Raw genomic sequence first — 24,945 nt, 5'->3', positions numbered from 1 at the left:
GCTCATCCATGATTCTGTACCCAGCCCTTGACCTTTCTGCAGAGACACCTGAGAAGTGAGTAAATTAATACCAGCGGGGAGTGACAAGGGCCTGGAGAAACATGGTTTTTCTCCCTCAGGGGCTGATGAGCAGAGCTGGGCCTGGGAGGTCAGTGCTGCTAGGTCTTATCTGGCTTTTGGATCTCTTTGCCTGCCCCTATGCAGGGGCCTTCCCTGGTGGCTTAGAGGTTAAAGCGTCTGCCTGGAATGAGGGAGACCCGGGTTCCATCCCTGGGTCGGGAAGATCCCCTGGAGAAGGAAATGGCAACCCACTCCAGTACTCTTGCCTGGAGAATCCCATGGAGGGAGGAGCCTGGTAGGCTACAGTCCATGGGTTCGCAAAGAGTCGGACACAACTGAGGTGATTTCACTTTCACTTTCACATGCTGGGGCCAAGAGCCCCACCCCCAACTGCAGGCCCTGTCCTAAGGGTCAGTCCTGGCCTGAGGCAAAGATGGATGGAGCCCGACTGTGGGGCATGGATTCAGCCACCGGGCCTGACTCTGACCAGGTAACCTATCTTCACGGGCTCCAAGGCAGGTATAAATGCATTATTTTTTTCCCCCAGCCTTCTTAAAGTATCATTGACAAATAAAATTGTAATATATTTAAAATGTATAATATGATGATGTGATATACGTATGCACTGTGAAAGGATTTCTTCCATTGATTTAGTAATCTGTCACCCCACGTATTTACCTTCTTTGTGTGAATCCTCTTAAGTTCTACTCTCTTTGCTGATGTCAATTGTATAACTCAGTATTGCAACTAGACTCACCTCGTTGAGATCCTCAGACCTATACCTGAAAGTTTATACCCTTTTACCAACCTCTCCCTATTTTCCCCAGTTCCCCAACTCCTGAAACCACCATTCTACTCTTTTTCTATAAATTCAGCTTTTTGATTTTTTCTTTTAGTTTCCGCATATCAGTGAGTTCACATCATATTTGTCTTTCTCTGTCTAGCTTCTTTCTCATAAGCCTGGTGCCGTCCTGGGAGAGAGAGAAAAGGGTGGGGCATTCTTGTGCCTGCCTTCCTCTTCCTCACCCCCTTTTCCTTCCAACAAGCATATCCTGAGGATCCGCTGGGTTCTGGAGGGCACACATTCCCCGGCATCGAGGGGGAGACTGGACTTGGTGACTTCTCAGTGTTCTCATGATTCTGAGTGTATAGGATCCTTCATACTGTGTGTGGGGGGCAGGGACAAGGGATTTCACCTAGCAAGTGGCTGGAGGCGGGGCGGGGGCAGAGCGGACCATGTAGATGGAAAATAGGAGAAGTTCCAGGAAGAAAATGGACTGACTTGGTGAGACCAGTTAAGGAAGGGCCTAGGCAAAAGGGTAGCAGAGTTAAGGAGTTGTTTTTGTTTTGTTTTTTTTACTCGATGTGTCTTCATTGTTCCGCAGCAGCTTTGGTGCAAGGGGATTCTTGAGCTCCTCTTGGCAGCGGTGAACCTTTGGTGTTCATGAGTCATGTAGAGAACAGAGCTGCCTGGCTGTGGGGACCTTAGGGGAGTTTATTGACTTTGATGGGCTTCTGGGCCAAGGGGAGCTGGGGCTCAGTCATCTCCACCTAGCTCTTTGGTGGATGCGTACACAAGGTAAATAGGAGGCGAGAGCCTCCTTCCAGTGCCTTCTTTTCAGTCCTCCCTTTTCACCACCCTAGCCTCCCACACTGGAAAGATCATTAGCATTAGAACGCAGAACAAGAAGTGCTTCTGGGGCATTGTCCTAGGAAATTGCTCACTCTCTTTTCTTCATGAGCTAAAACTAGTGTCCATGAGCTCCTGAGGGTTTAGACAAATCAGATTCCCTGTCTCCGACAGGACTCTGGCTTGGCTGCTCAACTCGGACCATAAAGATAAAGCAGTAATTCAGATGAGTCTCAAAACTGGGCAGGCCCTGCATATCAACAGGGACAAAAGGGAAGGCAAAACATTGTAAACCGGGCAGGTTCTCGCCACATGACTGCTTAAAAGGCCTGGAAATGCAGAGGCGGGAGAAACACGGGAGATGTATTAACTGGGGCATTGTTGACTAACGGCCGTCCAACTTCAGCAGGAAGTCCAGATTCAGCCCGGTGAGTGCCTGAAGCCACCTGCCTTGAACCTCATGGGTGCTGCAAGGCTCAGAACTGCTTGTGCACCCTTGGGTCTCAGTTTTCTTTCAGCTTTTTTATATCCAGTGCCTTCTATTTGATTTGTTTGTACACATATGTTTTTACAGTGAGACAAAGGAAAAAGGATATGGTGGTCTTGTGGCAGCTGTTAAGTCTGCAGTTCCTCAGGGAGCCCTGGGTTGAGAAGAACTGGATATCCACAGAGGAAGGGAGTCTAGTCCGAAAGGTGGGAAGAAAGTGATTACTCACTGTTGGTTCCAATTCCCTCTCTCCTCTGTGTACTGGGAAACTCATCTAGGGAGACAAAGCAGAAATGCCATTCTTGTCCATCTACTGAGTGAAGGTTTGAAATCTAACATTTATCTCAGTCACCAGGTTCTACCTCTCATTGTATTCCACCCGTGTTCTCATTCATTTCAGAAGCTCACGCACTGCTCATCTGGCATGAGCTCTGAAAACATAGATCATGTTGCACCCCTGCTTAAAATCCTGTAAGAGTGCCTGTTGCACATAGGATGGCATTCAAACTCTGACTGTGGCCTGAAAGGCCGGCCTGATCGAACCCTGCTTCCCTCTCAAAACTCACCCCGTCTCCTCCCTGCCAGGCATAGTGCTCCAGCTGCACTGGCTCCACTTCTTTCCCTGGCACTCTTCAAGGTTTTTCTGCTGGTTTGCATTTGTTCTTTTCCCTTTCTGCAATGTTCTCTCCACTCTCTTGGCAGACCAATGCTCCTCATTTTGGTCTCAGCTCAGATATTTCTCAGGCCAGTCTAAAGGATCCTCTCCCTCCCCGCTTCCTACTGTTACTGTCTCTCATCGCTAAACAGTAAGCTCCATGACAGTGAGAATTTCTCCAGCACCCCGTGCTGTTCATGGCAGGTGGTCACTTCTCAATAAACAGTTGGTGGGTAAATGAATAACTGAATGAAGGGATGCTCTGTCCCCAGCTCTGCCTTGGGACTTTCCAGATTTGGAACATACAGGACATTTGTTATCTCTTAAGTCTTAAACATTTGCCAAGGTACCTGGAACTGTGTACCATTTTAATTTTTCACATAAAGAAGTTAAGTCTTAACGAGGTTATTCAATCTGCCCACAATTGCATCAGTAATCTTGGAATAGCCTGGAATGGTGACAGGTTGGAACTGACTATAAATCTCCTTGCTCTTTGTCCATCTACTATTTGGTGTTGCTTAGGGGGTAGCCAGGAATGCTGGCTGTCCAGTGGGTCATAAGTCATTTTAGCAGAAAAGATGAATAGCAAAGTGGGAAATATATGTGGGACCACACAGCATGGGGGGCCAAGCCTGGCTCTACACTTTTCTGTGTGACCTGCCAAATGTCTTAACCCTCCTGTGCCTTGGTTCTTCCATCTGTACAATGGACATAATCGTACATTTCTTACAGAGTTGTCATGAAATTTAAATGAAAGAGAATGTAGGAAAGCCCTTTGAACAAGCATCAGGCACAGCTTGGTGCTGCATAGTAAGTGTTTACTACTCTAGTTACCGCTCTCATCTTGTAGCTCACGTGCACTTGGCTGAATTCCCCTTGGGATCTTTAAGGACATCGAATATCATGTAGGGCTCTGGAAACTGCTCCCCCATGTCTGTCTGTCTGTCTCTCTGTCTCAAGACCTACAGGAGCTTTTAGAGGAGTTTCTCTGCTGCGTAGGGTTTTGGAGGCAGTGGTAATGGGCAGCCTATTGTTTGGCAAAGGAACATAAACTTTAAAAGCAGAGAAGGAAATGGATGTGTTAGCGACACAGAGTCATGGGAAAAGCCACCCACTAAATTACATTTCTGCACAAGAAAAGAACTGCCTGCAAAGTGGGAATGAACGACATCAGGGTGGCAAAGACATCAAGAAGTAGAGTCGGTAGCAAGTCATGGAGCCCTGTATTATTTCTAGCATCACGAAAAGTGGGGTTTTATTATTCTTTCCCTAAATGGTCTCCATTCATTTTTCATTGTTGTTCTTTTTATTCACAACCAGTGCAGCTGATGCTCTCTGTCTGTCCTTGTGATCTACCTGGCACAGGCCTTACCCCAGCAGCTTGTCTGGAGGCTGGGAATCTGTAGCTACAGGAAAGAGGGGTCCTGAGGGGTCCTTGGGAATCATTGCACCTAAACATGCTCATTTTCAGATGAGAAAGCTAAAGCCATGATGGAAAGGGCGTTTATTTATTCATTAACTCAAGCAATGATTTATTGAGTTTCCAAGGCCCCGTGCTACGTGCTGGAGAAAGTCGAGAAGTTCTGTAGTTCTGAGGGGAGCACCCACAGTGAACTCTTATCACAGACTACATGAGGAAGATAACACCGAGGGCCTAGGCCTGAGAACTGCAAGTCTTACATTCTAGTCTAAACCACCACTTCTCATCTGAACTGGTGTACTTGCCCAGGCTTCGTTTCCTCATCTGTAAAATGGGGAAGCTGGTGTCTGCCATGTGAATTGCACTAGGATTTTATGAGTATCCAGATAATCATAACGCATGCTTGATGACTTACAAAGCAATTTGTAGAAGATGCTTTTGTTGCTGGTAGGGTTAGCATTTGCAAACAGAGAGTTGAAGCCACTGGAATAATGTAATAGGAAAATGAGAGGGGCTATTGTAAAGGGTCACTTCCCTGGTGGCTCAGTGGAAAGAATCTGCCTGCCATGCAGGAGATGGAGGTTCAATTCCTGGGTCAGGAAGATCCCCTGGAGGAGGGCATGGCAACCCACTTCAGTATTCTTGCCTGGAGAATCCCATGGACAGGAGCCTGGCAGGCTTCATAGTGTTGCAAAGAGCAGGACACGACTGAAGCAACTTAGCGCATTGTAGAGGGTGGAGGGCAGTTCACATGTTGGGGAATGGGCAGGGTTCAGCTGGAGGTGGCCCCAAAACCTTCATTCTAAGGGGCAGTCCTTTGTGTTCTTTGGAATAAACAAGAAATGATTCCTTGATGGGGAGTAGCTCATTCAGCCAGGCAGCAACTCCCACTTCTTTGCCTCTAACTCTATGATATGTGTAAGGATAGAAGATACTGAGAGCTGGCATGGCCATCTGAATGCAGCTCAGAGTTTAGCAGGAAACACCAAATCATAAGCTGACAGGGCTCAGGACAGAGGGACCCCAGGCCCATCTTGTTCAGGATGCAGGCAGAAAGATGGTGTTTGTGGGAGGCCATCCTGCTGTGATAGCTTGATGGCATCGGATCAAAGTCCTTTGATCACAGATGTAATGTACTCAGTCAGTCCTCTCCTCATTGTCATCTTGGATATCATCTACAGCTCTGTAAAATACGCAACAAGTTCTACAGGAAGGGTTTTCAGGGTGAGGTTGTAGGCAGCCCACAGTGTCCCAGAAGAACGTGCACACTGCTGAGCAGAGCCAGGCAGGTGAGCATCTTCCTGGGGAGTGCAGTAGCAAGCCCTCAGTTGCACAGGAAGTTATCCAACTCATGCAATGCACGAGATTCTATAAGCACCATCCTCTGTCCAGGCTTCAGGAAGTAGTGGAACCCTAAGATAGGGGGTCGTTTTATCCTTGAGGAGGGATGGATGGATTTTACTCATTAGACATGCGTCTATTAAGTTCTTGGGGTTTACAGAATCAGCCATGTGTATATGACATTTGGGAGGGTGACCGAAGAGGCCTCTGGTGGCTCCACCTGGCTCACTCATGGACTTCAAACCCAGCATATCCAAACTTGAACTTGTCATTTCTTCTCTCTCAAAGAGGTATACTCCTTAGTCAGTCAAAACTTGTCCAAATCAAACCCTGGAAGTTGACTTCAGTGCTTACCTACCCTGAAACCGCAGCCTCATCTTCCCCCGGATCTGCCCTTCCTACTTCCTGTGTGTCTGCCTTGTTATTGTCGTCATGCCCGGTCCTCAGTGCCCCGCACCTTATACCTCGGGCAGTCTGGTCTCCCTGCTTTCCTCCTGAGAGTCCATCCTCCACCACTGCTAGTAAAATGATCTCTGTAACACATAGCTACACTCTATAGGCTTGGATGGCTCCCATGGCCTGCCAGGATTTTCTTCATTCATTTCTGTGGCAACAATGGAGTACCCTCTGTGTGGCAGGTGCTGTGATGGGCACTAGAGATACAGAGGTGAATGAGATGGGACAGAGCCATCACTGCACTCTCCGCCTTGTGGAGGAGACAGGGTCAAACCACTGGAGGAATTCTGTGTTCTGTGCTGCAGGGCTGGGGACCAGAGGAGACGCGAGAGGGCCTTTTGGTTCATTCTTTTCCCTGCTTGCAATTCTTTTCCTACATTAAAAGACATACCAGGAATTGATTTAGAAAAAAATAAAAAGACTATGAAAATAACGTTTGTGTTATATTGAAAATGCAAAAAAGCAGAGCTGAAATAGAACCTGAAGATGTCCCTCATCTCAGTCTCTATCTAGCTTCTATTAAAATATTGTGTCTTTCCTAACAAGTTTTCTCCTTCACATTTATATTTTACAGAACTTGAAATGCCCTTGGGTATACACTGTTTTGTACACAGCTCTTTTTACTAACAGATACCACAGCATTGAAAAAACAGCTCTATTGTTTTTTGTTATACAAAGAATGCATAGCTATTTCAGACAGTTTTATGAGATGAAGATCATATGTAACACAAAGATCACCTACTACTCACATACCTGGAGATACCTTTTATTAACACCTGTGTGTATGTTCTTTCAGAATGTTACGTTCATGTACACACTTAGGAATAAATATAAATATAGGTATAGACAGATGTGATCTTTAGCCTACCTTTTCCACTTAATACATTGTAGCTCTCTGTTTTATTTAAATATATTTGATCACTTGTGCTCTTTTTAAAAACATATATATGATATCCCATGTACATATAAAATAAATCCTATAATCTCGTCTTTATGGATATTTAGGTTGCTTCTGTATTTTCATGATTTCAGACAGCAGATTGATGAAAACACTTGTGTAAATATATGTAGTCAGTTTATTTCCTTGGAATAAAATCCTGTAAGTGAAATTACTGTGAAAAAAATTGTGAACAATTTACATTTGGGTCCGTACATGTGGTTGGCAGGATTATCAGATGGTCTCTGACCTATTGTTGTATAATCACCTCCCCTTGAGTGTAGGCAGGACTCATGATTGCTTCTAACCTGCAGATTGTGGCAAAGGAGATGGGGTGTCACTCCTGTGATTACGTTATATTATATGGCAAAGGTGAGGGGATTTTGCAGATATAATTAACATCCCTAATTTGTTGACATTAAGTTAATCCAAAGGGATCTTGTCTCTGGAGTGTGTCTGACATAACCAGGTGGGCTCTTTAACAGAAGGTCTAGAAATCAGAGGATCTCTCCTGTTGGCCTTGAAGAAGCAAGCCACAGTGAGTCTACAGCTGCAAGGAAATGAACTCTGCCAATAATCACATGAGCTTGGAAGAGGATCCCAAACTTGAGATGAGATGCAAGCACTGACTGAAGCACTGCAGCCTGTGAGACCCTGAGCAGAGAGCCCAGCTAAGCCATGCCTCACCTCCTGACCCACTGAAACTGTGAGATGACAGATGTGTATTGTTTTAAGCCATTCAATTTTTGATGATTTATGTAGGAATACAAAACTAACACAGTATAGGAAAACTGCCTCTGATGTGCTCCCAACCAGTATAGCAACTCCCATTTTGATGAATTTTTGCCAACACTGCACAGTGTTACCAGACTTGTAAATCTGTGCCAATCTAAAAGGTTAAAAAAGTACTTGTTTAATCTGTGGCCCTCAATTATCAGTACTTTGCACATTTTCCATGTTTTTATATTCCATTTTAAAGCTTATTAATTAATTTGCATGTTACCTAATCATATCCTTTGCTTACTTTTGAGTTTTGTTTATTGGTTAGTGAGAGCTCATTACATATGTGGAGGACAGTGAAGAGGCAAAATTTACATATTATTTTATCTGTTGCGAATGTTGCAAGTAGGTGTTTTCTGTTTCCCTAGCTTGATAGTTTGGTCTTTTATTTAAAATGTGGTTTATCATGTTTGGTGATGAGGGATGTAGATGTTTTCTCACTCTTTGGGGTTTTAGAAAGACCCCTTTGTATGGAAGATTGATGGTAAGAGAGCAGTGAAGAGGCAGTTACATTGGTTCAGGTGGGCTAATGAAGCTAAAGCCTGTACTGCATCAGGCTTTGTAGGGATGGAAAAGAAGGTTCTGAGCCCAGAGACATTCTGGAAGTATAATCGGCAAAGTTTGGTATTCTCAGAACTAACTTTTTACTAGATGAGAAATAGACATAGAGGTAAAGTAAGTGGTGTATAGTCCTGCCTCGATCAGCAGGTTCACTGAGGAAGTGTCTCCCTCATGGAGCTGTATACCAAAGGCCCTGGGCCTTGTAGATCCCCATGAGGGAGCACACATATCCTGCGCTCACAGCTCTGCCTTTATTCCCATGGGGTAGGTAAATAAATCATTCCTGGGGGCTCTTCTTCCCTTCTACTGAGACATGAAGGCCTCCTTCTTTGCTGTATTTTCTTTGAATCCCTCCCCAGATAGACCTGTGGTTTTGAAGCTGAGCAGATGGGTAGGGATGTTTGCTCAAACATGGATCCAATGGGAATGCTTGACACTGGATGCATTTCCCCTTAAACATCCTAAGCAGCCTGGTCTCCAGGCAGGGCTTGGGTGGGTGGGTGGGAGGAAGAGTGTTCAGCTTTACACTGATCCAGTGAGATGTTGGAGAAGGCAATGGCACCCCACTCCAGTACTCTTGCCTGGAAAATCCCATGGACGGAGGAGCCTGGTAGGCTGTAGTCCATGGGGTCGCTAAGAGTTGGACACAACTGAGCAACTTCACTTTCACTTTTCACTTTCATGCATTGGAGAAGGAAATGGCAACCCACTCCAGTGTTCTTGCCTGGAGAATCCCAGGGATGGGGGAGCCTGGTGGGCTGCTGTCTATGAGGTCGCACAGAGTCGGACACGACTGAAGCGACTTAGCAGCAGCAGCAGCAGTGAGATGTTAGACATCACATGAAAATTTCTGGCAGTTGCAGAGAACAGGTCGCCTGTTCTGTTCCTAGACTCTAGAAGATCCTTCAAACCATCTAAAATGAGGAAATACTTCCCACCGTCTATAATGGCAGAAATTAAGATCTGTTGGGTAGAGAGTTGAAACATGCTTGGGGTCCCCCACTGGCAGGAGCAGAAGGGAGACACGGATGTGATAAAACAGATCCTGAAAGCCTTCTGAGTTCAAGTGTGGGTTATTTAAAACCTCATTTGTTCCCTTGGTTCATTTCAAGCAGTGATTCTCAACCAGGGGCCATTTTGCCCCTACCCAGGGGATATTTGATGATATCTGGAGACATTTTTGGTTGTTACAACTGGGAGCATGCTACTGGCATTGCCATGGTGCTTTTAAACATCCTACAATTCATAGGGAAGTCCCCCCACAACAAAGAGTTATCTGACCCCAAATGTCAATAGGACTGAGATTCAGAAGCCCTGATCAAGTAGGAACAAGAAGGATGGTGTGAATTCATGATATGTCCAAGTTAGAGATGCCTGCAGTATCTCCTCAGGCTCTGGGAATAACCAGCCTCCTGAAACCTTTTCTCTTTCCCTGGGGTCTCTTCCAGGTACTGCCTGGGGGTGGGGTGGGAGTGAGGACTCAACCCTCTAAGCTCATCCCCAGAGTTCTGGCCACAAGCAGCACTGTTCATCCCACAGCTGAACAGGAGAGATTAAAAAGCAAATCCATTTGTGAAGTACAGCACAATCTTTTCTCTCCAAGTCTAGCATTCATCAACACACTACGGTTTGGCAGGCTTTCCACATCTTGTACCAATACACAAAAGTACTGACATCAGCTTTGATTCTGGTGATTCGTTCTCTTTGCCCAAATTGAAGCACAGTTTCTGCCAGATGGGGTCAGGAATAGGAGGAGGGAGGAGGCTGAAATTTAGAAATTCTGGCAGTGGATAAATATTTGATGTCTTAGCCTGAGCTGGACGTTCTATACGTGAGAATCAGAACAGACTACTTGAATCCTCAGCTCCCGAGGCAGTGGTCTTCTGAAGCAGTGTGGAGAAGGTGAAACAAATAAATTAGCTTTACATGCTACCTACATCTCTCAAGCATAATCTGATTTATCTGTGTGTATGTATAGGTATATGTGTACTATATACAGATGTTAAGAGTTTTTTTAGATTGACTCCAGATAGAACAAACCTTTATATGTATGTATGTGTGCCTGTCTGTCTGTGTGTGTGTGTGTTTTAAATGTTTGTTGCTGTTGGCAGCATGTTTTCTGTCCCAAGAAATACAAAACAAACATTGCGAAGAATAAATATCGGCTCTAAACTTTCACCTGTAATGGATAACAAAGCCTGTGTTCTGTTTCTATGAACCAGTTTTACAGAAAGAAGTGTTTTTTGTGTCTAGAGTCTGTTTCTTGGAATGGGTCTCTGGAGCAGAATCTGAATCGAGAGTGGCAAATGAGATTTGCATGTAGGCAGTGTCTCCAGCCCACAATCCCAGCAGCGTTCTTTCTCATCCTCCTCATTCTTAATCCCCTTTGGCAAGAGCTACCTTGTGTCTTTCATCCCCTCCCTTAACATTGGTCTCCTAATACTCCTGTTTTAACTGCTTTGACTATTTCTGTGTTTACTTGTTCTCTGGGACTCCTCCCCTGCTCTGTTCAACTTCTGTCTCTCTGTTATGGATGGCAGGTTCATTATTTTTCAAGACCTCAACCAGTTGACTCCACAGATGACTCCTAAATCCATGTTTTCAGCCTCCATCTCTCCCTGAGCCATAGACCTGCCAGCCAATGAGATGAAAACACATTTATTCGACTCAGTTCATTTCTTCCCAAGGTGAAAAAGTCAAAGTTGATATTTGACTTATTCCCCCCTTCCCTGCCCCCATAGTTAGGAAGCAACCTTAAACATGTCACTTCTTTGTACTCTGAGGAGGGTACTTGGTCCCCATGCGACCAGAGATGCCATTGTGTGTGGTAAAGTTGCCATCTTTGTACTTGTCAGAATCTCTCTTCTCATTATTAACTTGATGGGATTCTGAGCAGTGACTTTCCACTCCTCTGCGAGAGTTTATGGTTTCAGCAAATGTGGAAAGAGCAAAGTTCTCCCTCCTCCAAATCTAGTTTTCATAGTTCAGTTAAACAAGCTCCCCGCTCTGCCTCAGTGACAATAAGTGAGCTACATAAGCTCACACTTGTGTGACGCAGAGTGTAGTACAGCACCTAAGACAACTATTAAGACTGAGTAGGACCACGTATCAGACAGTGACCTGGAAGGTGGACAGGCAGGCTTCCTTGGGGAGGTTGGTGTCTGAATGAGGAACACCACCCCTTGCTGGTACTCTGAGTAGAGTTTCAGGCCTGGAGACTGTCAGAGCCTGGTGGCCACGAGGTGAAGAAGGTGTGCAGGGCATTTCTGCCTCCAGCCAGGTAGGCAGCCTTATGAATCTTGCTCCTCCAGTGATTCTGAGATTCCATGGTTGTGCCAGTGCCTCTGCAGAGACCTGAGTCACACAAAGCCTGGATCATGAGTTAGACGCTGCAGTTCAGTTTTTGTCTCCACCTTGCCATGCATTCACTGCCCTATTACTTAACTGAAGACTCCCCAGCTCTTTGCTTTGACCCATCAGTGACCTAATTGACCCTGTACTATTCCAATGGCTGAATTTTTCACACACAGGAAATTCAACAACCATTTCACTACACTGGAAATGGAGGAAACGTTTGAGGTCATCCTCAATGTCATATTCATTCCCAAAGATACAGAAATCTCCTAGAAGCTACCTTTCAAATCCTTGATTTAATGTGGCAGGGACTGAAGGCATGGTTAGGCGGAGTCCTTAGAGGCTGCATGATGGAACCAGGAGCCGAGGATGACTGGCAGGCACCCCACATGTAAGCTTTGTTCGTTCCACATGAAGGGTAAATTGCAGGGGGATGAACGGATGGGACCTTCAGAGTGGACGGCATTGCATCTTCTGAGCATGACTCACCCCCATGGCTTTCTTTCTCCACTTTGCTCTAAAAATACAAAGTGATCCACCTAATGCCTCCCCCCACCCCAGTTTTGCTGCATTAAGGGAAGAGTGAGACATGGAAGCCTGGGTTCCTTGTCTCTCAGCCTGGAATCCAGGGGGTGGCCTGTGATGGAGCATCCTGAGGAGCAGCCCAGTGAGCCATAGGGTTTGTTTCTGGACTTTCTGATATTCCATTGGTCAGTTAATATGTTGATACGACAATCATTAATGAGGCTTTAACTATCAAGGTGTAAATTTTGAGGTTCTACGATGTATTTTTAGAGCTCCCCTAGTGACTCAGTGCTAAAAGTCTGCCTGCTGATGCAGGAGACTTGGTCTTGATCCCTGGGTCAGTCAGATCCCCTGGAGGAGGAAATGACAACCCATTCTAGTATTTTTGCCTGGATAATGCCATGACTAGAAGAGCTTGGGGGTCTATAGTCCACAGAGTCGCAGAGAGTTGGACATGACTTAGCAACTAAACAACATGTGTTTTTAAAAGTGGGAAGGCTTTCACGTAGTTTTTGCCCTATCTAATCTTGCTAGTCTTTTCCCCCTAAATTCTTTAGAATGAATCAAAACTCTGTTTCCTTCATCGAATTGACACCGATTAATTCTCAAGACTCAGTTTTTAAAAGTTCTCCTCTGGGGAGGCTTCCCAGATGTCCTCAGCCCTGATCTGTGCCCAGAGTGCCCCACGTGCTCCTCTTCACCTTCTCGTGTGTAGGCCTGTGATCAGCCTCTCTTCTGTCCCCGCCATGGACTGTTCTCTCCTTGAGGGTGGCACACGGTCAACTTCACTACTGCACTTTTTAGCAGAGAGCAGAATGCCTGGCACATAGTGGATATTTGCTTCAGTATCTGTCGTTGCGTAATAAACCACCTGCAACTTAAGGGCATAGGACAATGATGCTTAATTTTTTATTCTCTCTCTCGTTGTTTTGGTAAACTGTGATTGGGCTCAGCTAGGTGGCCGGATTTTGAGTTTCTTCCTCATTTCTTCCTCATGTGATTGTGCCAGTCAGTGGCTGGAGCTGGACCCATTGTCTAGGGCTGGCTCACTCACCAGTCTCATGGTACTTGCTGACTGCCCACAGAACTGGCTGGAACACATGCCTACAGCCTCTTCGTGTGGCTTGGGCTTCCTCACAGCATGGTGACTGAGCTCCAAGAGCAAGAGAGCCTAGTGGAAGCTCTATCACCTCTTATGACTTAGCTTCAGAGGCCACATCAAAGTCTACCATACTTTATTGATTGATATAGGCCTGAAAATCCACCCAATTTCAAGAAGAGGGGACATAAATTCTACATCTTGATAGAAAGTGGCAAGGTAATGTCTGTCTTTGGAAAATGTAAGCTAAACATGTGCTCAAGAGACCTTTGTCAAATACTTGGACTTTCATCATTCAAGATCACTGGGATGGTTCCGTTCCACGTTCAGACTTGAACCAGCACTTCCAACCAAACGACAGAAGAGCTGGTGCCTGAGCCGAGTGAATGTGCTCCTTGCCCACCCCAGGTTGGCTGTGCAGTTCAACTGCTGGGCTCCTGGAAAAGGTCCTGTCTGGGGAGCAGTCTTAGGAGCAGTTTGTGGATGGCTGCAGTCATGTCAGTAAAGCATTTTGAGTTCTTGATCATAAACTTCCTCTCTTTCATTCAAAGTACAGGGTTATTAGAGTTTGTTTTTCCATCTCTACTTTCAAAAGTAAGTGCTTTGAAGATGATGGGTGTAGGAGAAATGACACATTAAGCATTTCTGCTGAAATGTGGGGTTTCTGCTCAAATGGAAGGTGCCGTGTTTCTGACTGGCACACAAATTGAAGGACTTGAGTTTTGAACGATCAAGTTTATCATCTTTCCTCTCAGAGGTGCTTCTCACTCATAGGAAGCTGAATGGGTTTGAGGACTGACCCTTTTGATTCTGGCATGTAACGATGACCTGGGCAACACATGAGAGATGCAAGTGATTAAATGAGAAAGCTCCCCACTCGCAGTGCGGAGCCTGCTGGGTCCTGACCAGGCTGGAGGACCCTGAGATGCCTGGTAGTGGGTAGAGTGGCAGCAGGTGTCCCTGCTGCCTGTGCTTCAATAACAGCGTTTAACTGGTACAGGCTTCTGCCCTGAAGGTGATTCTTTGGGAAGAAGAGCGCCTGCATTCAGCTGAGACCACATTTAACGAAAGTGGCAATTATCTGAGAACATTGGCTCTGGTTCTAGGCACTCTAGACTCAGATTCTAGTTCTGCAGTGTGCTAGGCCTGGAGTGTGTCGCTTCCCTTCTCAGTGCCTCTTGTGTTCCATCTCGGTAATAGGGACGAGACCAGTACCTACCTCTAGACGTTGTGAGGCTTGAAGTGAGCGTCTGACTCATAATAAGCACCCAGTAAATGTTGGCTGTCATTTTCAGTATTGTTGTTGCTGTTATTTTCATTGTCATCGTCGCTCATAACCTGCTCTTCCTAGACGTCTAGACCAAACCGTATATGCAATTTCAAATTTTCTTGTAGCCACATTAAAAGAAAGAAAATGAAATGAGTTTCAGTAATAGATTTTATTTAGCCCAGTATAGCCAAACTGTTATCATTTATTTCAATGTTTAATCAGTCACTTTAATGATTGATATAGTTTGCATTCTTTTTTTCATACAAAGTCTTTGGTCTTTGACATATGGTATGTTTCTTACAGCACGTCTCAATTTGGACTGGCCGTAGTTCAAGGACTCAGTAGCCCTTTGTGACCTGTGACCACATTGCATAGCACAGGCCCGAGAGGCTACACTGTAAATTCACCTGCAGCTGACAAGATGCCTAGAAGGTCAGAGAGACGAATTTTTATCGAGTGTCTATCATGTGTCAAGCACTTTACATGTCCCGTATAATTTAATCCTTGCAACCACCCTTGCCAGTTAAGTGTTCTGCCCCCATCTCATTGAACCAAAGAACCCTAGCTAGACAGAGCCTGAATTTGAAATGAGATCTATGAAACTGAGGCTCCTTCCCATGGCAAAGCAGTAGCTAGAGACTCGGTTTTAATGGTAGTGGGGCATGAACACTGTCCAGAGCTGAGGCAGGGCTCACATATAGCCCTGGACACATGCACCTCAAGCCTCCTTTGTGACCCTGTTTGAGGAGCACTGTCTGGGTTCAGTCACGACCAGGCCACAGGCTGAGTCAGTGTTCAGGGTAAATCTTGGGTTTGGGGCTGAGTCGTGGTTCTGAGTGAGATTGGGGATCTGGGACCAGTCTGTGCAGGGTTCCGAGTTGAATCTGTGTCCAGAGTCAGAACTGAGTCCACGTTCAGGTCAAAGTTTGACCTGAGGCTGAGGTCAGGGATCTGCTTTGAATCAAGGTCTAAACTCATCTTCTGTCCAAGGAGCAGAGTGATGTGTGCAGCAGACTCACAAGGGTTCCCGCCTTGAAGGGTGGTCTTGTCAGCCGGACCGCATGCTTGCCAGTGCCTTTGGAACTGCCAGCACTTTGCTTCCTCTGCCTTGTTGTGGGAGCAGGTGACCAGGGCCACCTGGGGAACAAGGCAAATGCTTGTTTGGAGGCACAGCCGCGGTGAGGGTGGGGTTTTAATAGAAGTGGTAAGTTCCCTGGGGGATGTTAAGAACACAGTGGCTAGATGCCTCCAGCACATCCAGCCTGGACAGGACCAGGTTCTGTGAGACTGATTCCAGCAGCCGTGTCGCATGGAGTGGTCACAGTAAGGTGGAAGGCAAGAAGGGAGGCATTGCTTACTGGGACTCAGCCAGTGTGGCTGGACCACGGTGTGGGTCAGAGCATTTGGGGAGCCCAGGGCTCGGCATGCCACTTGCTCCTGAGGACTGAACTGAGTGAGAGCACCTCCAGCAGGGGCCGGAAGGTTCTTTTTGTTAGAACAAGTCAAGCACCAAGCAGTGGGCCACAAGGAGTCGCCTCTGGCACAGATTGCATAAATGCCAGTGTAGCCGTCCAGTGAAATACTGTTCAGCTGTAGGAATAAATGGGGCTTCTCTGGTGGCTCAAACAGTAGAGAATCTGCCTGCAATGCAGGAGACCCAGGTTCCATCCCTGGGTCAGGAAGGTCCCCTGAAGAAGGGAATGGCAACCCACACCAGTATCCTTGCCTGGAGAATTCCAGGGACAGAAGAGCCTGGCAGGCTACAGTCCATGGGGTTGCAAAGAGTTGGACACGACTGAACAATTAACACACAGGAATAAATGAAGAACAATTTTCAAATAAATCATTGGGAGAAAAGCAAGTTGGGGACAGGATGTCTAGTAGGCTCTGTTTTGTGTAAGAAAATGTGGACAAAAAAATGTAAACATGAATCTCAAAGGAGGTAGGTGACACCAAAATGAAGTTACCGTTGCTTAGAGTTTGTTGAGGAGGGTTGTCTTAGCAAGGAGCTTAGCGGAGTCCAGGGACTAAGCTATAGGGTCTTGGAGAGCTTCTTGCCACCCTAAGAACTGGTACTTCTTCGCAGACTGGAGGGCTGTGGCACTTCCTCCTGCCACCCCTTCTTGAGGTCTGCATCGTCATCTGAGTGTGGTGGGGACTCCGGGAGGGAGAGTCAAGTGGAGGAGCCCCACCTTTGGAGCCAGATGAGTCCTGATGCAGTGGAAGCAATTTTCTTATGGTCTCTTCCCCACAGCAGGGTAGAAACGTGCTCTGTGAACCTGACCGTAAACTGCTTGCTTCTTAGCTTGAATTGAAATCAAAATGATTTTGCGAGAAACCAAAAACAGGAAAAAGTGAAAAAGCTGAACATCCATACACTGTAGGTATCTCCTCTGGGGTAGAAGAGACTCCTGCATGTGGCTTGGTCATCAGAAGTCTGATGCAAACTGTTTCCCAAAATTGTTGTGCATGTATAATTCAGTTTAGGGCACTTCTGTTTTAATTTGACAGGTAACATGTTGCGTGAGGCCAGCATCAACTGCGTATTTAATCAGGATTTGTATGAAATGACTGGTAATCTTTTTATGTGTCTCCTTTATATTTCTGTATTATAAATTTGGACTTCCCAGGTGGTGCTAGTGGCAAAGAGTCTGCCTGCCAATGCAGGAGACATAAGAGAGAAATGGATTGGGAAGACCCCCTGGAGGAGGGCATAGCAACCCACTCTAGTATTCTTGCCTGGAGAATCCTATGGACAGAGGACCCTGGAGGGCCACAGTCCATGCGGTTGCAAAGAATTGGACACAACTGGGTGTCTGAGCATAAACAATTACACATTTGCTTCACTGCACCCACCACAAAATTATTCAACAACTTAAAGACAGTGCCGTCGACCTGAATATCGGCAAGCACTATATTTGTATGTGTATATGTATGTTTTGTGTGTGCACATTACATATGTAATATTAAAGGTATAATTTTAATTTAGTGGCAGAGGCATAAATTATTCAGTAAACTGTATTGGAGCACTTGGCTATGATTTGAGGGAAAATAATTATATCCTCACCTCATACCAAACTAAAAAAACTCATGGATTACCATTATTAATCACAAATGTTAAAACTAAAATCATTTTTTACCATGATTTTTACAATGCAATTATAATTTTAAAATTCAGTTTATGATCACAAAATTGTAATTTACAATTGTAGTTTTTACACTATATAGATATACATATATAAAATCTTATACAAGAAATTATTTATTTCACAGTGCCTTGCCTTGGGTTCTTCATCTGTGTAATGTGATGTAAGTAGTGTCTGTCTCATCACATTGCTGTGAAGATTAAATGAGTTACATATATAAAATCTTTAGAAAAGTACCTGGCATGTGATAAGTACCAAATAAAAGGTAACTATTATGACTGTTTCTAAACACGATATCAAATAGAGGCACTGAAAACAATAAATGTGACTACACAAAATTTTTAGTTTCTGAATGTCAAGAAATAGCATACACCAAATAGGATGCAGTGACAGCTTCAGATCCAACCTGGATAACAGAAAAAGGGTGAATAGTCTGTATGTGTAGTTATTTCATGTCAGTAAGAGAAGAGAGACTTCACAAAGGAAACATAAGCCAAAGATTCAGTAGGCCAGTCAGAAGACGCTCAGATTAATTCATTCTTTCAACAAATATTTGCTGCATGCCTGTTAGACACTGGATTCTCCAGGAAGCAGGGGTGTAGCTGTGAGTTGAGAGAAGCCTTGTGCTCTCAAGAACCTAAATTCTAGTGGCCAGTAAAGGTATGTACAAAGAGCCTGGCTCACAAAGTATCAAAGGACTGCAAAGCTGAATGAAGAGTTAACCTTTTCCTTTTTAGGTTCCCAGATAGCAAATGTTTTTGAGTGACTTTATCATATATCAGCGATGTGAGGAAATTAGCATTCTTACACCTTCCCACTGCGAGCAGAACCCAGTTCAGTTCAGTCTGTAGGGGATTTTGTCAACAAGTGCTAAAGGATTCTCAAATGTGTGATTCCTGCAACTCAGCAATTAACTTATGGGAAGTTATTGTGAGTGATAATCAGAAATGCATAGAAAAAGTTCTACCCAAGAGCACGTTTCATTGATTGATTCATTCATTTACAAATATGTATTGATCAACACTACACACAGGGCACTGTTCTGAGTCTTAGGGATGCAATCATAAACACAGAAGAAGTTCCTGTTCTCAGGGAGTTTATACTGTAGTATGTGCTTTTTTTTTTTTTTTGATAGGAAGGAGACGTAGGGTGGCTGGACAACAAGCATACACACACACACACACACACGTAAAGAGCCACGTTTGAATATAGCTGTAGCTGTGTCTATCTGTGTCAGATTATGAAAGTGCTATGAAGAAAAGTAAGCAGGATAAGAAAGGGAGGGGTGTCTCCCAGTTTCCTAAGGATGATGAGATGGAGGGGGACAAATTACTGTTTAGGGTATTAGAGCAGACCTCTCTGATTAATTGATCTTTGTGCCAAGACCTATATAAAGCAATGGACCATACCATACTCACATCTAGTGGTGAGTAGGGGGGGATTTTCTCAAAGAGGACAGTGAGTGGAAAAGTCCTGAGGTGGAAGTAGCATTTTAAAAACATATTTGTATATTTTTGGCTGCATCGGGTCTTAGTTTTGGCAGGTGGGGTCTTTCATTGTTTCGTGCAGGCTTCCCTCACTGTGGCACATAGGCTCCTGAGCATGTTGGGCTTCAGAAGTTGCAATGTATGGAGCTAGTTGCCCCGGGGCAGTGAGTTCCCTGACTAGGGATCGAATCCACATCTCCTGCATTAGAGGGCAGATTCTTCACCATTGGATCACCAGGGAAGACCCTGAAGGAACACGTTTGGCGTGTTCAAGGGGGAACAGAGAGGCCAGTGTACCTGGAACAGGGTAGACCAGAGGAATATCAAAGATTAGATCAGAGAGGAGCAGACAGCAAGATCTCATAGAGATTAATGGACCATTGTGAGGACTGAGAGAGCATCTGGAAGACTGACCGATGCTTGAAACAACAGTCGTTTTAGAACTGTCTCATGACGTTGTGGGTCAGGAACGTGGACAGAGCTCAGCTGGGAGATTCTTCTGTGCCGTGTGCCATTGACATACAGAGGCCACTCGGGTGTTCTGCTGGAGGGGCAGCTGGTCTGTAGGGCCAGGATGGTTCAAGATGGGTTCAGCTGCACTGGCCCCTGGGCAGGGATGATTGGAAGGCACTGCTGGACTGGTCAGAGCACCAACCGTGAACTGTCCAGCATGGTGGCCTCTGGATAGCCCGAATTCTTAGGTAGCGTCTTAGTGCTCCTGGAGAATGTTCCCAAAGGCAGCAAATGGAGGCTGTCAGTCTTTGAATAGAAATTGGCACAGGGTCACTTTCAGTCCTTTCTTATGATCATGCAGTCATCAAGCCAGTCTGGATTCAGCAAAAGAGACCCCACCTGTCAATGGCAGGAATAGAATTAGCGGTCACATTTAATGTACCATATAGAGTAAGAGAGAAAGGGGTCAAAGAACCCGGCTTATTTCATGTGTTATTTAAAATTGTGACACTGTGGAAATTACCAAAATAGCTAACTGAGAAAAATGGCTAAATATATCTTACATATATTTACACTCACGTAATGGAATGAACGTGTGTGTGCTCAATCACTCAGTCATGTCCGACTTTTTGCAACACTGCAACACTGTAGCCTGCCAGGCTGCTCTGTCCATGTGATTTCCCAGGCAAGAATACTGGAGTGAGTTGCCATTTCCTTCTCCAGGGGATCTTCCTGACCCAGGGATTGAACCTCCTGCATTGGTAGGCAGAGTCTTTACCACTAAGCCACCTAGAAAGCCCCATATAACCGAATGTTTGTCAACTAATAAAATTGTGCTTTCAGAGAAAATTGATGGATAAGGGAAGATAATGCAGGCTGTATATTGAGGGTGCTTGTGTATGTTCATGTGCCCAGGTACACACTCTGAAAAGTTACCAGGCAGGGGACAGTCAGTGTTCAGCCTGTTGTGTCACCAGCCTCTCTCAGTAGTGATCAAGGGTTCCCAGGCTTCCTTGCATGGCCATTTAGACAGAATTTTCCTGAAAGCGGGCCCCTATTAAAGTCTGCTGCTGCTGCTGCGGCTAAGTTGCTTCAGTCGTGTCTGACTCTGTGCAACCCCATAGATGGCAGCCCATGAAGCTCCTCCATCCCTGGGATTCTCCAGGCAAGAACACTGGTTACTGATGGTTAATCAGGGACTATAGGGTTTAGGAGGCAAGCAGGCCATTGGTCAAATAATTCTGAGTGGATCAGATGCCTCTGTCATGACCCTAATCTCAGTGTGTATTTGATTTTAAAGACACTTTTCCTGAATCTATAGAGACTACCAAGTCTCTAAGAAAATGTTTCTGTTGTCAAGATCAGGCTCAAGGTCATCTATGTGGGCCTGTTCATCAGGGGAAGTTGCCAGTAGTCTCAACATTCATTCATTCATTGGGATCAACCTCCCCGATATTTAAAGGTGCTGGAACAGGGTAAGGAAAGGGCAGCTGTGTGTGTCCAGCCTGGTGCTGAGCCCCCAGGGCTATAGAGGTGAGTGAGATGCGTTCTTTGTCAATGAGGAGCTGACCGCAGGACCAAATCCATCATCTCTGTTCCTTGCCCTGGCCTAGGACCAGCACTTCATAGTAACCCCGTGAATACTAGGATGAATGAAATGAAGGAATAATTAGCACCATTTTGGAATGGGTTTGGGAGAGTGGGGAGTCAAATGTGTAGCTCAGATCAGGATTCTAAAAATGACATCTGGAATGTCCCGTGGACTTTCTGTCCGTACACTTAGGTCTTTGAGCAAGTCATTATTCCTGACTTTGCTGGCAAGCTACTAATGGGCAATCACAGACAATTCCAGTTAGCAGAATTTGGGGGGCCTCTGCACATTTTTAAAAGGCAACCCCTCTTGGCGAACAAATCACAGAATGCTGTCCCTCCATCTGGGCTAACCCTATCCATGGGGATCATGGTTCCCAGGCTTATTAGTTTCAGCCCCATTCACCCTCTTAACCTGTGGCTTTGTGCATCGCACAACCCTAGATGGTAGGCCAGGTGTTTCTGACGCTCCTGGTCATTTCTGTGACCTGCTCTGATCCCATTTCTGCTCAGGTGAACACCGTGGTCCAGCCTGTGATTCTGTCTCTAGCCTTGGGGCTCCATCTGACTGGCACTGGGTTTGAGGCTCGTTATTTTTTCCACCGTGAGAGTCTCCAGGCTCTGTCTTTGGGACCAGCCTTCTACGCTAAACCTGCAAGAACCTCTCCACACCCCCTGACAAAGGGGACCTCAAACAGGATTGTTCTCCCTCCTCCCTTCTCTCTGCAAAACAGAACAGATTCAGATGCCCCTGTGGAGACTGGGGAGAGAGGGCTGAGCTGAGTGTCTCCCTGAAAAGCCACTGCTATTATGATCCCCACTTCATGCTCAGCAAGTAACCAGAGTGCTGGGTTCACTTGGGAGGATCAAAACCAGGATCCCTGCCCCTTTGTGCTTTCCCTGTGCTCTTGTGTGTTCATTTCACTTATTCCTTTAGAGAAGAGTTTAAGTTGTTTATTGATTTGGGCTGTCGATTGTCCGGTTAAGCGCCACCCAGGAGCCCAGATGGCAGTAAGAATTCTACTGCACCTCACAGTACCCATCCCCCACCCAACCTCTGTGTTATTTCCAGCTACAGTGGCGATGTCTTAAGCATCTTTGCTTTTAGGTGTCACTTCTTTTTCCATTTAAAGGCAATGCAATTTACCCTTCCCAAAAGCTCCTTTTCTAGTCTCATTTCAAGTTTGATTTACTTGTCTATGCAGACTTCTTTGTAAAGGTTACATACTCTGCCCCTCCTGTTGAAGAATCAGGGATGGGAGAGAGAGAAAATATGACTTTGTGATTTAGGACTATATCCTCTTATGTAGCTTTAGGCCTTTTTCTTCTGCAGTTAGAGGGACCATCCAGTTCAACAAATATTTATTGTGTACCTAGTAGGTATCAGTCACTGTTCTAGGTGGTCGGGACACATTTGAAAACAAAACAGACAAATCCCTGCCTTCACGGTGCTTATATTCTCATGAGGGAGATAGAAGTATGAGGGAGAATAATAAAGGAGTAAATGTCGTGCTGTCCTAGAAAGCAGTCGGTGCTTTAAGGAGAAAGGCAGTGAAGTAAGGTAGGTTGAGGATGCTGGTGGTAGAAGTGGTTTATAATTTTAAAGAGATTGGCTAATTTCTAATCTCTGCTTCATTGAAGAGGTGATGTATTTACAGACTTGAAGGATCTGAAAATGTAGCCAAATGAATCTCGAAGGGTGGGGAAAAAGGGGAGAAGAGAAGACATTCCTGCCGTAGGACAGCTAGTGCAAAGGCCCTGAGGCCAGAGTGTGTTTGCTGTGTTCTAAGAGCAGTGAAGAAGCCAGGGCCTGGAGCTGAGTATGTAAGGGAAAGAGTAGGAGGGAATGAAGGCTGGCAGGAAATAAGAAATTGGGTCTCTTGAGGCCTCAAAGGCCATCTTGAGGATTTAGGCTTTTGCACTGCATAACATGGGGAGCTGTTGAAGGGATTTGAACAGAAAAGTAAGATGGTTGCTCCCATGTAGAAGCATCACTCTGGTTAGGGAGTTGAGAATAGACAGGAGATGTCCACTGCCAATCCAGGATAGAGAAGATTTGACATCTGCAAGGGGAGAGCAGGTGGAAATGATTGGATTTCAGACTGATTTTTGAACACAAGCCAAGAGGTTAGCTGGTGGAGTGGGAGTGGGAGACAGGCGGTTTATGCTCATGATGCTGGGAGGATGAAATTGTTGCTGACCGAGACGGGGAAGAGTGTAGACTGGTTCACTGGGGGAGACTGGCATGTTAAGTTTGAAATATCCCTTGGGCATCTATTAGACAGCATAAGAAAGTAGAAAAGACAGCTTTGGAGTCAAATAGGCCTTTAATTGCAGTCACAACTCCACCACTGGTTAGCTCTGAGACTTTTGGAAAATACTAAATAACATTTCTGAGTCTCAGATTATATGCTCCGAACATGTAGCTCATTCTCTCCATATGTACTGCCCTGGAGATTGAGATGAGAATGAAATAATAGAGTGGTTGTGTCCTGGGAGCAAAGGAAGCAGAGGTGAGTCCCTGTTTGTTATGTTTCCAGAGAGGCCAGGGATGAATTCCAGTCTCAACTCACAGACTCTCCAGTAAGTCACTTCCTCCACCCTGGGCCTCTGTTTCCTCACCTCTGAAATGAGAAGTGGCGCGAATAACCTTTCAGGGCTGTTTGGGCATGGAGGTTGCGTGAGTGTGGGGATCTCAGGATTAGAGGAGCTCTACCTTCCAGCTTGCTAGTGTCCTGCCTCATGCAGGGAGCCCACACACGTGTACTCACAGTTGCACGGCCGTGCACAAGTGCACAGCCCGGTGGCGCCCTGCCGGTTTTCTCATGATCCAGTGGCTCTCCTCTCCCTGGGTCTGCCAGTGGCTGCTCAGGCCCAACTCCTTTTCAGTGAGGCTTGTGGGACCCTGTGCTATTGCTCTCCTTCCTCTCTGGCCCGTAATCTGACAGCTCTGGTCCTTCCTGGTGGCCAGACGAGAAGAGAGAGTAGTCCGGCCAGCCACTGTTCGCCCAGTGTAACCACCATCACTGCCAGGCATGCACCGCCCACCTCTGTGCAGCAGCTCCGGTGAGAAAGGAGACAGACATCACTGCTCTATGGAGGTGCCGGGGCAGGTCAGGAAAGAAACACCAGGCTTATGTTACCTCCCGTGACCTTAGATCAGCACACTCAGCTCTTCCTCCGTGCTCCCTCTGCCCCTCCCTTGGGTCACCTGCACTCCCCCCCACCCACTCCCCATATCTCCCCCCCTCCCCGTGGTCCCTCTCAGCTCCCTCCTTCCCTGCATCCCCTTGGGCTGGTTCATGCACTTCCTCTTGGGAGGTGACCTTGATGGGCACCTGCACGGCCCTTTGTGGGGACCTAGTCACTCAAGAGCCAGCTGATTTCCTTGCAAACCACATCACACTTCTGTGATTCAGTTTTGCAAAGAGCTTGATGTTTCCTGTATGTTCTTTCTGTTATAACAACTGTTGGCGTTAACTGACCCATCGAGTTGTATTTTTTTAACTGCCTCTATGTCGGTTCTCTGTCTTGGTGCTAGCCTGCTTTCCTTCAGACTATTAAGTCTACTCATTTCTAAAATACTGCTTGACCCGAACATCCTAGTATACTTTATTGGCAGTTTTATTCTTCCTCATTTTACTCCCTAGTGTAGTCCCTGACCGCTCGTTCATCACAGTGTTTACCACCCTCT

The 24,945-nt window shown here is 45.8% G+C and overlaps 1 protein-coding gene across 12 annotated transcripts in view; it reads left to right on the top strand.

Annotated features, from left to right (window-relative positions):
• The window catches only part of PTPRT (protein tyrosine phosphatase receptor type T), a 1,149,770-nt gene that overhangs the window by 597,419 nt on the left and 527,406 nt on the right, over window positions 1-24,945 (top strand). The window lies entirely within an intron of this gene.

Source organism: Bos indicus, chromosome 13, assembly GCF_029378745.1.
Source record: "Bos indicus isolate NIAB-ARS_2022 breed Sahiwal x Tharparkar chromosome 13, NIAB-ARS_B.indTharparkar_mat_pri_1.0, whole genome shotgun sequence".
In the NCBI taxonomy this organism is placed as follows: domain Eukaryota; kingdom Metazoa; phylum Chordata; class Mammalia; order Artiodactyla; family Bovidae; genus Bos; species Bos indicus.
This window is presented reverse-complemented; position numbering and strand designations above follow the sequence as displayed.